Raw genomic sequence first — 20,576 nt, 5'->3', positions numbered from 1 at the left:
ACTCCACTGAGTAAATAAATAATCAATACTCATCTAAATGTAAATGAGAAAGTAGCCCTCTTTGATAGCATCGTTTTTATCAACCAACCAATTTTCCTCAGACACTCACTGGGCCTCAACCAAATCACCATCATTCAGCGTCCGAGTAATGGAGAAGAAAAAAGAACTGTGAGAAAGAGAGAGGGGGGAAAAGGAAAGCTATGTGAATGGGTCACCTGAAACCTGAAGTTCAGTCAACCTTCACCAACACCATTTCACTAGAAATGCCATTTTGTTTTGTTGCACTCTTATTTTTGTCCATTGAATTTCTGATACTCTTGTCAATTACTGTTCGCATCAAGCTTTCAGAATATCAGTGTCTATATCAATTGCCGCTGCCAAATCGTCTTTTGTCCTTTATTTGAGTCACTTTTTTATCATCATAACTTCTGCATGTCAGTCTAAGGTAGTAATTTTGAGTCGTGCTCACGTATCAGTGCCTTTTTAAAATACAAACCATATTGATTTCACCTTCCCAGGCTTCATGAGGGCAGGTTGCATGAGAGGGTTTTCACTTCACTTGTCAGTGGCTGTCAAACTGCAGTGTGAAAGATAAAGAATGTGTTGGCTTAGTGAAATAAAAAGTAAGGGCAGGTTTTAAAATATAAATTACATCAGGAGAATAGATTAGGGCTTGGGACATGCTGTTTGAAAAATGTTAGCAGGAGCTCCTTGACCTGGCCGAACTCTTGAGGGTTTTGTGAAAAAAAAAGAAAAAAAAAAAATTGTTTCAAAAATAGTGATAGCAGTTGAAGCCTAGAAAAGGTATTGTACACCACAAAATGAAACTTTTGTCATAATTTACCACACCATAAAGCCAATTCAACCCTGTATTATGTACAAAAGGAGTCCAAGATTCTGTGGTGCATGATAACATGACAAGTGAAAACAGATGTTTTGGTGTCAGTAATGTTAAACCTGGATTTATGTGCCCAGTGTGTTATTCTTATTTACAATTTTAAACAATATAATTGATTTTATTTAAACACCTGTGAATGGCATGTCAGAGCTCTAGGAGACAGGAATATTATTAGTGAATAATGCCTAATATTCATTGTTTTTGGAGCTAAATCATACTATAAATGAATTATAAATCAGTAGGAATAAATGATAAAATGTTTGTTTTAGCATGTAATATTCCTTTTCTGAGGCCATTTTAGGTTGTATTAATTATTATTGCAGAAAATCTTACTTGTAAGTTTTTTTTTTTCCCACACTACCTTTTAGAAGTTTGGAATCAGTAATTTCTTTTCTTTTTTAAAAGAGATTTCTTTAAAAAATCTTACCGTCCCCAAACTTTTGAATGGTAGTGTATTTATTTGGGCCTTCCGAAAAAAGAAACAAATGAAACCATTCAACTTTCTGTCCAAAAAAATGAATGGACATTCATGCATTTCTAAATGCTTTCATTTGACCCTAGCCCATTCCCTGACTGATCTAGTGGGAAGAGTTGAAAGTGGTTCTCTCCATCTTACCTCTGTCACACGCAGAGGTGCTAAACATGGCTGACAGGCCGAGGAGAGCGGGGAGCACAAGTGCCCTCTTACTCCGCCCTGATCCGAGACCTGTAAGGGCCATGTCCAGAGCGAGGGCAGGGGCCTAAACTCGCCCTGACAGCTCCTCGACAGATCTCACAGCCTTACTGACATCTGGACGTGTGCTGTAAAATCGGAGGAGTTCAAACCAATTTGGCGATGGAGCCCAGGTGACACGGGGGGACGGCTCGGTGGGATTAAGGTGGTCGGAGATACCTGTCCACTTGCAATTTGCAATCTCTGTGGAAGGGAAAGAAAGGAAATTCTGTATTAAAAGAGCTTGGAGCAATTCCCAGCCTAAGTTTAATCTTGATGCATGAAATCATCTGTCTGATTTAATTAAGTACTGACTTGGCATTCACCGCCATGATTTTTCAACACAAATGCAAGGTAAGTCATGTCAGAAATTAAATGATATAAGTGGAAATGTGATTTTTAGAACACAAAGAGTTGAAATGGATGTTAGAAAGATCTGTAAATAAATAACCCGTCTAAATGAATGAAAGCGAGGTCCGCGTGTTCCTCTGAGTTACTAGGCTTTAGGTTTTGTAAGATGAGGATTCGGTGTAGATGCTCAGTGGGCTTGCTGGAAAATGTCAACAAAGCTGCAAACATCTGCCAGGGACCTGTCAGTTAGATCAGATGGCCCTCTCTGATTCTCCTGTCGCGGCTCCTCGTCGATACTGCGCTCCGGAGGGGGGTGGGAGGGTGGAAAGCAGGCGGGAGAGGGCTGAAACTAAAAAGGGAGGCCCTGAAAACCAAATATGAGCCAACATCTGCCTGATTTGAGCTGTGGATTTGATTTTTTTTAGCTTTTTTTGTGCCTTCGGTAGTGAGGAATCACGGATGCATGAGGTAGAATAAGGAGACACCTGTTATTGCAGACAAAGCTGTCAAAAGCCTGAAAAATGTGGAAAAGGAGTCAGGCTTTGTGTGAGATATGCAGAACACAATATGCCAGGATGCTTGGCTGAGACGATTAGAGGAACTGTAGGACAGCAAGGCGATTATTGCGGTTAGAATGACTATGAGAGTCATGAAACAAACCGAATACTATGTACGAAAAGGAAATGATCCAATCTAAGGAGCCCCTAAAGAGTGACAGAAAAAAAAGTGATATATTTCAATGCTTTTACATTCTCTAGTTGGGTCATTTTTTTGTATATAATTTGCCGGCATCAGGGAGCTATCAATATACGGCGTTATGAAATCGATTTTGAATCGAGCTCGCTATTTACATTGCAATCAAGTGTACTGCGTGTATAGGAAGCGACCGTACTGACCGCACACATTTTACAAGATAAGGTATTTGTCAGTGATGCTCAGGATCTGTTTTGAACCAAATCCTCTGACATTGTCCTGTCAGTCAAGACAGTTTGAAAGACATCAAACGTGTTACTCTCAACACATAAAAAGTGAAGTTTGATACTGTTATATAACCGACTCCGCAGCAAGCCTAAGCATGTCCCTTTAGGGGCTCCATAGAATGCGTTTTCATTTTCCTTGCCTTTTTTAAGAATTCGGCTTTAGGCACATCCATATTCTAGATACTATGGATTTACTGCCCTCACTGTGTAAAGGTACATACACTCCTCCAAAATGTACCCAAGACAGAGCTAACTTCAAGTGTATTTAATGGAAGCGGTGTAAAACTGCAAAAAACAAAAATATACATTAACTTACATGAGCATAAACATCTACTGATAAATACGTTTTCAAATATAGATAGATAGCATACATAACAATAGCACAGACAACATTACAATGTACATGTTACCACAGCAGATTACATTCCTCTTAATATACAAATGTTTACACAAATTTGAAATTGAACCATTATTAAAAGATTCTTAACTGTAAATACCAAAATTACAACGTAAATCCAACAAACTGTGAAAGATGTTTGATAGAAAAAGTGAAAAATCATAATAGGACCCCTTTAAGACAAAGATTCAGCAAAAGCACCAAAACATCTGCAGTCTTTGTGCTGTTACTGAGAATGACATTGCAAAGGATTTCATGTGTACCATACCTTCCATTAACTTCATGTGTGCCCTCCGAAATGACCCTCTCGTCCCATGGGAATCCTTCTCATCCAGCTCAGCACTGAACCAGACGGTCCGGCTGTGAAACGCTGGGCTGCTAGACAGGTTTGAAAACACTAAGGCAAATCACTGGTGAGAAAAGGCCAACATCCCATTTTATGATCACAACTACTGATGAGTGTGAAACGTCAACCAGCTGTCCCCCGACTCCACGAGAAACAACCATTCTCACACAAAATATGGAACCCGTCAGCAACCGACATGTTTGCATTTTCCACTAAATGATCAATTATGAACATTATGCTAAATTGAGTAATTTCAAACACGTGGAGCTGGCGCAGAAAGAAGACAGGAGAAGAAAGGAATCGGAGAGATGAAAAAAGCAGTGTGTTTTAAGGGTTTAAAATAATATTTATTCCTCTGACGCTCTCATATCTAAGCAATTTAGCCGTGGTTGGAAATTGTCTGGCTAAGTTCTTCCAGTCCCGCAGTTTAATCCGCTCAAGGGAGATTTGCAGACGATTCCCAAAACCATTTTCAACTTAAACTTCTCTCAACCTGGAGAGACAGAAAAAAAAAGCTGGGGAAAGAATTGCAGAGAAATGTGAAATCTTGACAGGACGAAGCCGGCCTTAATGCTATCCGAGCACAGCTGTTTTCATTTAAATACAAGGTATTCGGCCTTCTTAAAAGCCTAGCATCATCCCTGCTTCCCTCCATAATCTCTCCCGCTCGAAACATCTGGAGGAAACACTGTATCAGAATGTGCAGGCAATAGCGCTGGCATTCTACTTTAATAAATTCATATTGTTTCTCAAAACAAAATACAATGAAGGAGAGTAAAATGACTGAAACCTCATACTTTCCCCTTTTGACATAGTACGTGAGCTTCTCTCTATCAATGGATGACCTTATTATGCTTTTTCAAATATTTTCTTTCATGCAGTGTGTAAGATAGCTGTTTGTGAATGTAAAAGGTCAAAAAGGTAAACAAAAAAAGTCATTGTCTCCTAAAAGAATAGATTAATCAGTAATTCCAGTCTCACTTCCTGTATAACAATATAACAAATTTGCATAATGTCAGCCTATTGTCTTCATTGGCTGCTAGAAAGCAACGTCTACTTTGACGCGCCCTCAATCACTAAAGTTGTAGCTGAGGCCTGCAAAGTTTGGTTCATGTTGTTCATGTCAAGAAGCGCATGTTTTCAGCACTGTGAATCCACTTTGCATGCATTTCAAAAGGATGAAGGCTTGTGCTGGTGCTGGGATTGATACTGGAAAAAAACAACACCATTGTTACTGTTTGTATCAAGCGCTAAGGAAGATCTGACATTCAGATATGGTAACGTTTCCGACTCGCGCTTTAAGCGGTCGACCAATCACAACAGATTGTGCTGTCTGACCAATCACAGCAGAATTGGCCCCTTGAAAAGGAGGAATTTAGAGAGACTGAATCTTCGAATGAACCCGTTTGAGAACCGACTCTGAGAAATTAGGTGATGTGCAATGTTTACTATGAGAAAATTAAATCGTTCACTTCTCACTAATTACTACTAATAATAGATCATTTTTTTTAAGGTAACAACAAAAGTAACAACAATACATATATGACAGAGAGTAACACTTTACAATAAGGTCTCATTAGTTAATGCATTAGTTGACATGGTACAACAAGATTAATAAATGCTGTAGAAGTATTGTTCATTGTTAGGTTATATTAACTAATGTACGGTAGTTATCTAATGTTAATGAAACCTTATTTTAAAGTGTTACCATATATGGCTATAGTACCTATTATTATTATTACAATTATGCTTTAAAATTACACTATTTTAAAGCATGGTCCATTGTAATAATAATTATTATTATTATTTGGTGATAAACATTTTCTTTTGTGTTCCACAAAAGAAAGTCATGCAGGTTTTTGAACAACATGCCGTTGGGAAAATGATGACAGAATTGTCATTTTTCTGTGAACTATCCCTTTAACATTTTTCTCTCAGCCACCACCAACCCCCAGAGTCCCTGTTGTTTTCATTCTTTTTCTTTTTGTCTGTGTGTTACAGTGGGCAAAATTGGGCTTTGGCTTTCTGACCTTACCTCTGAATAGAGATGAAGGACAGCTCATAGCTCTTATATCTCTCAACATGTATATTCACCCCTATTCCCTCTTGGTCATGATTCTGCTGCTCAGATCGGGCACTTCTGAATTGCATTGCTCAACAACTGGGCCGCAAACCATTTAAAGACCAATTTCCACCGACCATAACGCCTTTATCGCTGGTGTTGTCAACTCAATTTTCGAATTTTGCCATACACCCTGGCTCCCCTATTGAAGTGTCATCTGATTTGCTGTGATTCTGACAAGGCTCCAGTCATCACCGTAATCTCTACGCTGCTCTCCCACTTTTCCTTCTCCGGTAACAACCTTCCATGCCTATCTTACGTCAGAATACGAGATAACGTGGTTTGCTGTGGCACGCCGAATGAGGTAGTGCTGGATGTTTATTTTGGAAGACAGACCTTCTTGCTTGTCCTAGTAAAAATGATCTCACGTCTTTTCAGTTGTCTGTCTGTGGTGACTTGGTCAGACACTTGGTCACTTCCGACTGCGAGAGACTGTAAAGAGAAGGTCATCCATTGCAGCAATGACAGCTTTTATTGAGATTAGAGAGCAGTAAATAAACTTTACAGCCATTGGAACCCTTAGCATCCGCTTGCTGTTAAAGATGCTCCTCGGATTGTTTGTGGCAAACTCACCTTCTCAGTTGAATTAGGTTGAGTGAAAAGGGCAACTCCTAAAATTTCTAGAGATCCCGCATTTTAAATTAAGGGGTTTGCGGAAAAGAGGCTTGTTTCCGCCATGGAATAAAAAATAAAAAAGTTAATTAATCTCACACTTCTGACTTTTTTTCTCAGAATTGCATGATATAAAGTCACAATAGCGAGTTATAAAGTCAGAATTACATGATATAAAATCGTAATTGCGAGTTATAAAGTCAGAATTACATGATATAAAATCGTAATTGCGAGTTATAAAGTCAGAATTACATGATATAAAATCGTAATTGCGAGTTATAAAGTCAGAATTGCAAGATATAAACTCGCAATTCGGAGAAATAAAGTCGGAATTGCGAGATATAAGCTCGCAATTGTGAGAAAAAAAGTCAAATTTGAAAGTTATAAACTTGCAATTGTGAGAAATAAAGTCAGATTTGTGAGATACAAACTCGCGATTGCGAGAATAAAATGCAGATTTGCGAGATATTAAAACAATTGTGAGAAAAAAAGTCAGATTTGCGAGATATAAACTCGCAATTGCGAGAAAAATGGTCAGATTTGCGAGATATTAACACGCAGTTGTGAGAAAATAAGATTTATAGTTCAATAACATCAGTGTGCATGTAAATACAGATTACCCACCCATGTTTTCTTATATTACTTATTCTCATTCATATTGGGGCTTAAAAATCCTGGAAGAATGGAATCCATACTTTTAATTTAATTTGAATTATGTTGCTGGATTTTTTCTGAACAATTCGTCAAAATTAAGATTATCCTCATAACAGCTATTATAACAGTTTTTTTTTTTTTCATATCATAAACTGAGCAACTATCTCAATAAGAGGGCACAAAAAACTGCACTCATCCCCCACTAAGTTGTCCTCACCACAAAGTCAGTGGCAGAGTGCTGCTTGTGTTTTGAAGAAATTGAAAACACTGCCTGGGGCACTATCACATTACTGGTCATGAGGGAGCCACGGTAAGATCACTTTATGGAATAAGCCCCAAAAATAGGCCGGCTGTCTCCTCATATTCTCTAACGCTGGATGGGCACGTAGCCAACCTGACTTTAGGTGCTCCATTCCCGAGTAAGACTGCTGATGGGTGATGATCGCAGTGATGCTTACCATGATGGTGTCATTATTTCTGAACCATATCCTCCACAACCATATGTTTTAGCAATAGATCTGGTTCAATTAGTTCTTTTGTAGAAATATCTAGATTTCTAGTTATGACATTGTATGTAATGAGACTAGCATGACTTAGAGACAGTAAAGGGCAAGTGTACTAGCAAAATACAAATAACACTAGTTAAATAATCATTGACAATTTGAATAATTAAAAATGTGATCAGGATTCTAAGGGATTTCTGTAAAAAAAAATAGAAATAACTATATATATATATATATATATTAGGGCTGTCAAACGATTAATCGCATCCAAAATAAAAGTTTGTTTTTACATAATACACGTGTGTGTACGGTGTATAATTATTTTCTATATATAAATACACACACATGCATGTATATATTTAAGAAATATTTGCATGTATATACTGTGTATATATATTTATATTATATATAATTTATATTATATATAAATATTTTATATATAAATAACACATTTTCTTAAATATATATATGCATGTATGTGTATTTATATATAGAAAATAATTATACTCCGTACACAGACATAAATTATGTAAACACAAACTTTTATTTTGGATGCGATTAATCGTTTGACAGCCCTAATATATATATATATATATATATATATATATATATATATACACACACACACACACATATATATTTTTTTATTAATTAATTGAATATACTGTTTTTAATATGAAATATATTACATATTTAAATTATTTTGTAAAATATTTCATCTCATTGATATTTTCTTCATGATTAGTAGTGCAGTATCTTAAATAATTCTTAATTTTATTTTTTTTTTATTTTTTTTTCAGAATTATAAAACTTTCTAATTGTTTCCAGTTTTTGAATCACAAATTTTATGTGTTCTCAGACTCTTGGTTTACACTTTATTTTAAGGTGTCCCTTTACCAAGTAATATAATTAACTACATTTACTTACTATTCAATTAGGTTAAGGGTTAGCTGCATGTAACTATGCATAATTGACTGTGATTACTATAATAACTACATGTAAAAATGTGTAACAGGGTCACTGTAAAATAAAGTGTTATTGACTCTTGGACCCCACTGTAGTTTGCTGATCTTCAGTCCTTTACGCGTTCTTGAAACACCAGCAACTAAAATATTAAATAATGTACAAGAGAATGTAGGAAAGATCAAAGGCAAACGTGTTTGAGTGCTGCACAATCTGTTTTCAGAATTTGTGATGACCATCATCTTCATTCTTGCTATAATAGTCATCTACACTACCCCACAGTTAGTTATCAACATTACCTTCAACATCACCTTACCAGCACATCTATTCTCTCTCTCTTTCTCTGTGTTGTTCAGGTGAGTGTAGAGGTTGCAGACCTTGTGCTGAACAGTGATGCACAGCCTCCATTACTGCTGTGCCTGCGTCCACATGGCCCGATCTGTTGTTTATGACGCTGACATGTGCAGTAATGGGGGTTACAATGTTTTGTTTTTTTTCCTGCTCCTCAACATGGACCATACCATCACATCAAGCTTGTCTGAACTGTTAGCTGCTGCATTTGGGATGATAAATAATGAAATTGAAATCTTTCAATTATTTTGTTAATCTTTGTAACCATGATAAACATTATAGTTTATTTAAACTAATTCACTACATTTGTTTAATACAAAATGTACAATTTGTTATAAAAATAAAATAAAAAAAATAAAAGGTGCAATAAATAAGTGTGAAGAAATAAATTAGTTATTGTTATTTTCATTTCATTCTCTATTAAAAAAAACCTTCAAAATTAATTTTTTTGTTGTTGGAATTTGCCCAAAAAATACTGAGCTACAATTGTTTGAAGTCGATAGAGTAAACAAAGTCAATTTTGAGAACAATCGAGTTAAAGTTTTCTGAAGGTTCCAAAACAAAATCATCTAGCAACCATATCTTAAAATCCCTGGTAATAACACCAAATTTGGCCAAGTCAAAGCCAAATATCAAGAGGAAAAATATAAATTAAACTTTTTTTTATATAACATTTTTTTACCATGATACCACAATTGTTTGATTAACATTAATGAAACAGACATCCTATATATTCAGACCTACTGTACCGTACAGATCTAATATAATGTTACACATCAGGCTGGATTTCCCGAAACCTTAACGCTACGTCGTTTTTAAGTTATAATTTAAGATGTACCTTATCGTTAATACGCGTTTCCCGAAACGTTCTTAGTTGTATACCTTCTGTAAGTCATATGTTCGGAAGGTTGGTTTGGGCCACTCTTAGCTTTACCTTATTACTGTTGACAGTTCACTCCCCTAGTGGCCACCACTGCAAAAAGCTTCTTTACATCTCTTTACATAATTCTGAAGTTGTAATACACCCAGTGTTCAATTAGGCTAAGTCAAGTGTTTTCATGCAAAGAATAAAATTGTCATTACACTGATTGTTATTAGCTTTTTAATTATATTATCCAAAGGCACATCCGCTGGCAAACCATTAGGCAGTAAAGGCTTAGGAGTCTATTTAAAGGAATGACTGTGGTGGGGAGTTTGCTCAAACTTTATGGCAGCGATACAGCGAATAGTTGTGCTAAATGAAAGACGGCGCTGTCCGCGGAGCCCTTTCAAAGGAAAGCATACTGCCAGTTAAGCACTATTCGGACGGTAATTGTTTCTCATGGGGTCATACACGGTATTTTCATAATTTACAGGGGTTAGTCGGTTAGTTAATCCAGAATGTCAGTGTTTTTCTCCCACAACCCGCATTTTTTGACAAACACCAAGGTCGTGTGGTAATTTAATTGCCGTCCGAATCCAGGTTTACAAGAAGAGATCACTTCAAAATTCACTGTTTAAATCCTTTTTGATCACTGCCGAGCACCGTATGTACGATGTACACCTTTATTACTGTATTTACAAAAACAATATTTCATCACAGCTTCACCTCAGCGAACAAAAACGTGAAAGTCAAGAAAGCACGTAAACATTTGAAATATGTAGGCTAGGCTATTTTAGTGTGTATTGAGTCCTAATAAATGCAATTTCAACTATTTATGAAGTACACAGCTTTCTCACATAACGCAGTGAAACAGCCTCTGCATGAGTGAATAATTGATTCTCGAGCCATCGATATCAACAAATTCAGCATCACCGCCACGGACAGCACCTGGTAAGGTATATCTTAAGCAACCTCCTAATTCGGGGAACATGCCTAGAAATGGTATACCTTTAGTCTTCATAGCACGCTAAGAGACAACATTATCGGGAAATCCAGCACAGATATTTTTCCCCAACAGTTAACCAAACGTTCACTTTTATAGATCACTTATAGATATTTTAAAATACTGTAATTCTGTGTATCGGGCTCGTCAGACGTGTCAGTCTGCGCGAGTAAGATCGTTTTGATTAGATCAGAATGAGTTTAAAAATCTGATTTCATTGGTTCAGACTCATGCCATTGACAATTCGCTATGAATATTCACAAAATTGCTACTCTTTAAAACGATACCAAACTTGTGCAGAGGAGAAACGCCAGGCGTCGAGAAGCGAGCAGAGAAAAACAGCCTTTTTTATGGACAAAGTAAAGGTACTCTTCACAGAAAATGTACAAATAAAGATACTTTTAGATGTTTAATTGCTATTTGGAGCATTGGAATCGCTAGACGAGTGCTTAATGCATTTTTGTGAAAACCTCAAATTCGACCAAAAATGACATATTTCACTTGTTTTGCCTGTAGCTCATAATTAGCCCTTGCGCATTCCAACTCGTTTTGCCAGCACGGGTAACATGAAAAAAACAGATGTGCGAGTAAACCTCACTCCCCTGGCCTCAAGAGGTGCACTAGCGACTGACGCTAGCAGTTGTGGACTTTAGTGTCATTGTTAGCGTGCCCGCCTCCCATGCTGGAAATGCCGGTTCGAATCTTGCTCAGAGCGATGCGAGTAGAAGGGGTTTCATTGGTGCCATGATCTGGATGGGAGTGAGGTTTAGGGGGGTGAGTGTAACAGAGGCCAGCTAGTAAGAAAAATGCACGTAAACCTCACTACCCTGCATGCCTCAAGAGGCGCACTAGCGACTGACACTAGAGGTTGCGTCCTTGTTAGCTCGTCCGCCTCCAATGCTGGCAACGCCGGTTCGATTCCCGCTTGGAGTGGTGCAAGTAGAACCATAGGGGTTACATAAAAGCCATATAAAAACTTTTTCAAGCGAAAGAAAGGAGAAATGAGAAATAGAGTGGTGTTTAAAGAATGAAAGGTGTCTAGTTTAATGATGAAGTGATATTATCGAACATACTGAGTGATGTGATTCCCAGCAGGATCTTGAGGGCTTCAGAGCCACAAGCCAACGAGAATGTGACATTAAAACATGGCAGCTGTCACTAACAAGTAAAGTCAGAATCGGTGCGCTGTTTTTGAGCTCAAATGCAAATATATGCTCTGCGAACATATGAAAAGTTAAATACATTTACCCTGTGTCAAATTCTATTTCTTCGCATTTCCGAGGCAAACAACTCTGAGAAGCATCTTCCTTCACAAAATAAATATCGTTCTACTTTACAGAGCTGAAAGAGTCTTGAGGCGTTTTCATTCAAATTTGATGCAGGTGGTACAGCATCTGCTTTCGGTAGCCTGGGGCTACACTGAAAATGCTCTTAAATTCTTTAAGAAGGCTTTTAAGTTAATCTAGATTGCAAATACAAGAGCCTCAGAGAATTGCCAAAACTTTTTAAACTAGAAGACCAAGTGTAGCTTAGGAAAAAGGGAAAATATCCAAACACTAAAGGACCTTGTAACTGAACAGAACAAAGGGTACTGACTCAGAGACTGAACCTCTAAACATTCAAGTTCCCAGTAGAGTTTCTCATTGTATTCTCATATCATCACAGGACTCACTTGAACTCCCCTAAGACTTAGTTCACCCAAATATGAAAATTCTGTCATCCTTTATTCACCCTCATCCAAACATTCCTTATTTGCAGAACACAAAAAGGCAAAAAATGAAAAATGTTTTCCATATTTTCCCCCCTTTTGCTATTCACAATGAATGGGGACTGAATCTTTCTTCTTGTTGTGTAGAAGTGATGTTGTTTCATTAGTGAGTGAATCATTGTTTTCAATGAATCGGTTGATCTGATTTACAAAAAAAAAAAAAGGTCTGAATGAGCCACAAATCAAACTGATCTGGATCTTGAATAAATGTACTGAATTTGGAACTGGGTCAGTCTAGTTCAGGAATAAATAATTCAGACCAATCATTCAAATCATTTTTTTTGTGAACTGTTTCAACCAATTCATTGAAAACAATTGTTGTATGGACGACTCTATGGTGCTTTTGCATTCTTATATTAAATCTTGAAAGCCTAAGTCCCCTATGATTGTAGAAATATATACATTTATGGACAATATCAACTAGTACATTATTAAAAGGTTTTATATTGTGTTTCACTGAAGAAAGAAATTCATACAGGTTTGGAATGACATGAGGGTGAGTAAATTATGGGTTTTGGGTGAAATGTACCCTCATGATTTTGATGTATGAATTCATATGATGTGATTTGTATGAAAATGTAAAAAAAAAAAAAAAAAAAAAAAAAAAAATTATCTTGAAGGTCCACCCCTAAGCCTAACCTTCAGTGGGGCATAAGGCGATCATACAAAAACGTACATAGGAGATTGTACAAATTACCCCAAATTAGCCACCAATTCGCAAAAACGTACATACGAATTGCCATGAAAGTTTTGTTGAATATTCCCATATGTTTCATGATTCCAAGAACCCAAACTTGACTCAAGCAAGATTTTTAACATATAAAAGTAGCATAATGAAGGACCACTGAAATCTAGTAAAATTTGTTTTATGTCAACGCTTCAGGGCGTAACAATCATGCTTATTTCTGTTTACTCTAATTTTTTCCAGCCTGCTTAGTACATGCTGGGCACCTCAGAGGAGGGGAGGCTGGAGAGGTTACCCCCACATCTGGAGCAATGAGTTTGACCCCCTCGAAAGGGCGCGGAAGTTGCCCCCCAAAAAGCCGCAAACAAAAGCGTCGGCGAGAACGTCGGGGCCCTGCGCGCCATTCATCGCGCCTAATGACTTGTTCATTAAGAGTGATGATGGATAAAGACTTCTCACGCTGAGATGAAATCAAGATTTATACGCGCTGTTTCCGCACCCAACTCGTGGGAAGATCATCATCATTTAATTCTATCTCTGCGGCCGGTGATGGGCATCCAGAGAGCGGGTTATCAAACGGTGCAGTCAGCTGGCAAAACCTGCACGCAGACACACACACATACACACACTCGCAAACACACGTGGGGAGAAAAAGAGAAAAAAAAACACGCCTTTGGCACATCTGGAGCTTGCCGCCACAGCTGAGGGTGAGCTATAGATGCTGGCGGGAGGCCAAATCACAGAACGAGAATGAGAGGAAGAGAGAGAGTGAGAGAGAGAGGGACACATACACGTTAGGACACCGCCAGTGTTAATCTCATCAAGGAAATTACTAACGAAAATGTTCGTTAACGAAGGGTTTTTGATTTTATAACGTTTGATAACATTAACCAAGACAAGACGGAAAAACGTATCATGGCAATAATTAAAATGTTTGAATTAAAACATACTGTTGACGGAATAATGAAAATAAACAATGCTGCAAGATATAAAAAAGGTTTTTTATTGTCAGATTCTTTTGTTTTTCAAATATAATTTGTGTGTGTGTGTGTGTGTCCTTCCTCTATGGTTTTGTTTTGTGTATATAGACAATGTATTTTATCATTTTTATGTGAGCATGTTGTGCTTTGTGTATTTATTATTAAACACTATTTAAATATTTTGGATTAAATATTTATTATTAAACCAAATAAAATGTTTAAATATGTTTATATTATACAGTTTAACACACATTTTCGTCATTCTACACATTATCAACTAAAATGTTGTTTATATACAAAGTTCTGTCATGAAACTCTAAACGGCACAGGCTGATAGGTCCTTAAAAACCTGCTTGCAATTACATCATTCTCTATAGGGCACAGCTGATTGGTTCTTGCTGTATCAGTAGCCAATGAGCTCGCTGCTCAACCTTCAAATACTGGTCAGCATTTTCTGTTAGCAGTTACAGCGTGCTTTCAGAAACCCCCCACCTTCCCCAGTTCCACCTGTATCTGGTACGGGTAAATTCATGTATGCTATTTTTGTACAGCGGCAGCATGTCTTACTTGCTCACAGTAGAGTGTTGTGGATGTATTGGCAGTTGCAAGTCCCATACTTGCCCAGCAGCAGAAGCGATAACGAGCAGCAGAAGCAATAGCCAATAGGAGCGGCATGCAGCAGCAGCGTAGCAGATCTATTCCGCAAAGACCAAACATATCAACATTGACATATCCATGCCAAACACTCTGAGAGTTGTCATGACAGAAATAAAATAAAAATGTATACATAAATACAGTATATGTGTAATTAAAGGTCATTTCAAAGTAATATCAACTAAAATGAATGATTATAAAATTATGAAATATTGACTAAATTTGAAACTAGAGACAACTAAACACCAGAGACAACCAGATCCACCCAGGTTTCTCCTCGTTTAGATCCTGATCATTATTTTTTTTTCCCACACCATATGTGTATATACTATCTTCTCCAAACTGAGATACTGGAGAAAGAGAAAAAACACACACCCTGAACATTAGTGTGCGCATTCACATCTCTGGCCCTGCGACCCACCTTCCTCTCTCTCTTCAGCTCCTTATCTCGAGGTGGAAATAGGCCCCAAGACACTTCATCAGTGTCCTTCAGCCAGCTATCTACAGCTCCCAACTTTTATTAAAACTTCAGCTCTTATCAGCTCTCAGGTAATTCAGGCATGACAAATTGGGCACCAGATGCCACCTCTATTTGAGGCCGGCACTCCGTTCATGCTCCCGCCCAGAGCCAATGGAAAGGTGGAGAGATGTTGCATTGTGGGACGCTCACCTTTAGGCCCGATCCGTCAAGCGTTCACAACCTGTCACATTTTTTTTTATTTATTTAATCATCGCAAGGACATTGAGAATAGTTCACCCCCCAAAAATAATAATTCTGTCATTTACTCAACCTCATGTTATGTCAAACCGGTGCGCAGTTGCTTTTTCTACGAAACACAAATGTAGACATTTCTGAAAAATGTTATGCATTTGGCATATAACAATAGTTTATAGTGACCGCATCATCACATTACAAAAAGGACAAAAAAGCATCATAAAAGATGCTGACTCACACACAATAATCAAAGTCTTCTAAAGAATGAGGTTTTCAAACTTTTTGATACCAGACCCTGAGATATTGAGGATCCCCTCGCATAGAACCTTTTCTCATAAAATATAAAGGCATTTATAGGCTATATTATTATACTAAATCACCCTTAACAGATAAAAAATATATAGAATTTATACTATACTACAATAGTCAGCATAATGCTAAATAACCAAAAATAAATGCTAAATTAAATAATTAAGCTAAAAGAAATTCAAATGAATTAAAAGGTCATTCAAATATTATCTGTCAAATATTTACTTTGCATTAAATTAAAGCTGTTTTTTACTTACTATGAGAATACTGTTAGATCTAAACCTGAGGAACAGCATTTTTAATTGAATTCATTTCAAATTCATTTGAAGAGAGCTTTTGCATTTTTCCCTGAATTTTTCAGTGAACCCTGTTCTGAATTTATATAGCTTTGTGAGAGAAGCAGACTAAAATTTAAGTCATTATTCACTGATAATCTTGCTCTCCCCTGAAGCTCGAGTCCAGCCTCTTTTAGTATCCAGATTTTAAAAAATTGGCAAGTCACGTTTGGTTACTACACACACAAGAGTCATTATCTAACTGAAGATCAGAGCGATACATTACGAGGCGGCCTTGTGTGTGAATTCTGCTGGCAGTCACGGCAACCTCATATTTACTGTCCACCACAGTACACATTTCACAACGGCCCATTCTAAAGATAGGGCGCTGTTTATGGCGCCTTTAAAAAAGGCTGAATATGGAGCAAGTTAGCTGAACCTCAGCGTGCAAATGATGTGTGCACTCACTTAAATAAAATCACGCCGGCCCCAGGAGACTGCACTGAAAATCAATCAACAGCCAGCCGTCCCACCATACAATATAACTACATATTAAACTGATGTGATAGCGCAGCATTAATATAGACTCATACAGACAGGCCCCAAACTCAAAACACAGAAGAGGGCCTATGCTGACAGAGACTCATCAGAAAAGTGCAAAACATATATTCGCTTTAAAAATAGCACCATAAAAAAAAAGTACATGTCACAGGACAGGGACAATAATTGAATATACCAGAATGGATTCAGCTGAAGCCCTGTCCAGCAGTGCATTGAGAAGCTGACAATAATGAGCTCTCTACACATAGCAGGAGAGAGGATGAACCCAGGGAGAGAGGAAGGGAGGGCCGCACTGGTCTGGACCCTTGACGGGAGATTGTATGAGGACCCTCAGTCGTAAATAAGAGCCCCTGATGGTGTGGGCTCAGCGGACGTGAAGCATGAGATTGAAAACCAAAGGCATGGGACACAGAGAGAGAGACTGCTGTACTGAACACTGCATAACTCTGCTGACAATCACTGGCTTGTCACCAGCTCACACACACAGATACAGAACCTGCATGCCGATTCAAGCTGAGGGTCCCGAAAAATGTATATATTGTCTGTATGTATTGGCCCAAACAAGTTGCGCTTTTCACAGATCGTTTACATTTACTTTAGTCATCGCATTGCTTGCATCATAAATTGCTAATTTTGTTACAACAAAAAATATATGGTGATCTAATATACACTGTATTAATTATTTAAAATTAATAATAAATAAGGCAACACTTTATTTTACACGTTGTCCTTTTTACACGTTGCATGCACTTACTATAGTAATAACAGTAAATTATGCATTTTTACATGCAACTATTCCTAAGCCAAACATCAATCCTAACCTTAACTCTATAGTAAGTACATGTATTTAATTAATATTACTCAGAGCTTAAATGCCTAATTACACTGAAACAAGGATAGGCTACCTTAAAATAAAGTGTATCCATAAATAAAAAGTACATTTTTAGTAAATTATATATAAACATATTTACATGAATACATTATTATTATTTAACTTTTTTTTTAAAAATAATTTCATAAACATTAAAAAAATTGAACACACACACACACACACACACACACACACACACACACACACACACACACACACACACACACACACACACACACACACACACACACACACACACACACACACACACACACACACAGTTTCAGTCTGCTTGTCTGTGTTTGCATGCTTCAGACAAATTGTTAGTCTGTGCATTGCTCTGCAACACGCCCCACGTCTTTTGACCATATTTTTATTGGCAGATATACATTAAGTAAAATAAAAGTTTCTCCATAAGCTTACAGACAATTTTTCACAACCCAGGTCCTGCTAATGGCCTTGTCTCTCATGTGTGTCCACCCACAAATGAAAGATAAAAAGAACAAGGGGCTTAACCAAATCATGTAAATTAAAAATATATTTCAAAACATGGCCTCTAAGTGAATCACAATTACATGAACACACATAATCAGATTCATCTGCCGCTATCATTATTTCAGCCAGGCTTTGTGCGATTGGCTACCCTCACCCCCACCCCCACCCCTCTCCGCTTTAAGTTCCTTTCCGTCACATGAGACGAGTCTCTTGGCCAGGATGCCAGCTGTTAGCCTGGGCTAAAATGTGTTTTAAGTGCTGCTGCAGGCTGGTAATGCTCCGCACAGCCTGCCAGGCCGCAGGCCTCTGAAGGCAAATGAGAGAATCAGTGGTTAAAAAGCAGGCCTTCACTTGGGCCCGGGCCAGAATTTAATCTACTGCATGGAGCCGTGGCATTGCCCGGGGGGTACGGGCTGAGATTTGTCTTTACTCTCTGTCTCTTCCCTCCTTCCCTTCATCCTTCTGAAAATCTTTTCGCTGGAGCTCCATGTTGCCGAGTGCCTATGGGCCCTGGCACGGAGATGCATCCTACTTTGAGTCAATTAGCGATTCGAATTAAAGAGTAGCACAAAAAGCCTTCAAAGTGAATTAGCTAAAACAAGCAATTTGGGTTGGTCGCTGAGTAATGTAGGACTCTCAGTCATTAGAGTGTGCAACCAAATGTTGGAATTGCCTTTTTTTCTTCATGTGCTTTACATTAAATTTACATTTGTGTCTGTGCACCAATTAAAGGGTTAACAACAAGCTGTTTACCCAAACTCCCCTAGGAGTTACTCAAGGACACAGGCAAACATCACCTGAGACCACATTCTGTCAAAACAATAGAGCAAAAGCAACCAGCCAAATGCTTTCCATGCTCATTTAAAACAAAGTGTAGGGTTAGGAACCTGAAAACCAGCTCTTATTCAGAAATGCTTCCATTTAATACATTTGCATGATGTTTGGTTCAATTAAAGTGCTTGTGCATTCTTCTGCTGATAGAACACTACTAAAATAGTTGGACAGTGTTACCTGTATCGCTATTATGTTGCAGTCTGAAAAAAAAAAAAAAGATTGTGTGCTGCAAAATAATACAACACAATAATAGACAAAATTTTTTTGATTGTGTCATCCCCATTGGTAGCACTCAAGAACAAGCAAACAAACAGTTCATTATAACCGATGTTCTGCGATTCAAGAACAAATGACTCTTGTGAGTTTGTTATTTTTAATGAATCAGTTAAAATGACTCAGAATCAGTCTCGAATGCATGAGACTTTGACTTCAAGTCCAAATGATGATGCAAATAAATTATTAACTTGTGGTTTCTATAACAATGTGGAGTTTTTCTAATAAAAAAAGTTCTTTAAAAAAATAATAATAAAATAATAAAAATGTACATAAATGAAAGGGGGGATGTTCCCAAAAGTAGTATTGTTTTTGCTTTGTTACTAATACTTTAAAAGATTTGGAATCAACAGCTGGAATCATTAAGGATTCAGAACTGTCATTTGGAATCAGAAACGAAATTGTTAAATTCCATAGGATTCCCATCAATAGCTGATTGGTATAGAGCCGTTAATTGTTATATTATCAGAATCTTAACTCCTAAGACAAACGGAAAAAAAAAAAAGATTTTCTTAACTCTTAAATGCATGAATGTTGCTCCAATTATTATTACATATTCGGGTCTTTAGCGACCCGGATCTATATCTAACATGGATGGATCTCTACCTGTTGCAATAATATAAAACTCTCCTGATATTGGAGTATCAATTTCAGAAGAATAAATTAAAGCATATTTTGTGACCTTTTGGAGCTTGGAAGGTTCAGTTTGAGCAGATGTTTGTACCATCATCACTGTCCTCTTCAGAGCTCATTTCCCAGTACATTCAGCATCTGGCTCATATTCACGATCTCAAACATATTCTAAAAACTATCATTTTCAACATCTTCAAAATCAATATTTTGATCGCTGACAGCTTCTTCACCAGATCCACCATCAAGTGACAGTGACACTAATATTTGATTGCATTCAGTACTTGCTCTGCAGTAAATCATTGAGCCATTTCAAGTTTTGCTGATGTTACTTCCTATTCTTTTGTTTTCTGTCTGCGGTATCTATGAGTGAAATGTTAATTCATCATTGTGTATCAGACACCTTGTGGAATAAAGGTGAATTGCACTTATTCAGTCATCAGAGATTCAATTATTGTTATGCTAAAAAAAAAAACTTACACACCTCGGGTCGTTAGCGACCATATATAATAAAAAAATAAAATGAATTGGAAAACAGGCATTCTTTTATATTTGTATTATTTTTTTCTTGTTATATTGTTTATAATGAATTGACTGAGGAATACTAAGAAGGTTGAAGTCTAACTTAAAAAAATTAATGAGGAGGAGGGTAATGAATGACGTCCCGGGTTACCAAAGACCCGAAGTATGCGTTTAAGGGTTAAATAATTTCTTTCAAATGAAACCCATCTTGACTCATGTTTGCATTTGCACAAACCACAGTTTTACCTCA

General features: G+C 37.3%; 1 long non-coding RNA gene across 1 annotated transcript in view; it reads right to left on the bottom strand.

Moving 5' to 3' along the window:
* Positions 1-1,459: 1,459 nt before the first annotated feature.
* LOC307174001 overlaps positions 1,460-20,576 on the bottom strand; it is a 31,856-nt gene continuing 12,739 nt past the window's right edge. Inside the window, exons 3-4 of the long non-coding RNA XR_013823928.1 lie at positions 3,607-3,713; positions 1,460-1,814 (exon numbers count right to left, since the gene is read on the bottom strand). This is a non-coding gene — a long non-coding RNA (uncharacterized lncRNA). The remainder of the gene's footprint in view (positions 1,815-3,606; positions 3,714-20,576) is intronic.

Source organism: Squalius cephalus, assembly GCF_949319135.1.
Source record: "Squalius cephalus genome assembly, chromosome: 16".
NCBI lineage: Eukaryota > Metazoa > Chordata > Actinopteri > Cypriniformes > Leuciscidae > Squalius > Squalius cephalus.
This window is presented reverse-complemented; position numbering and strand designations above follow the sequence as displayed.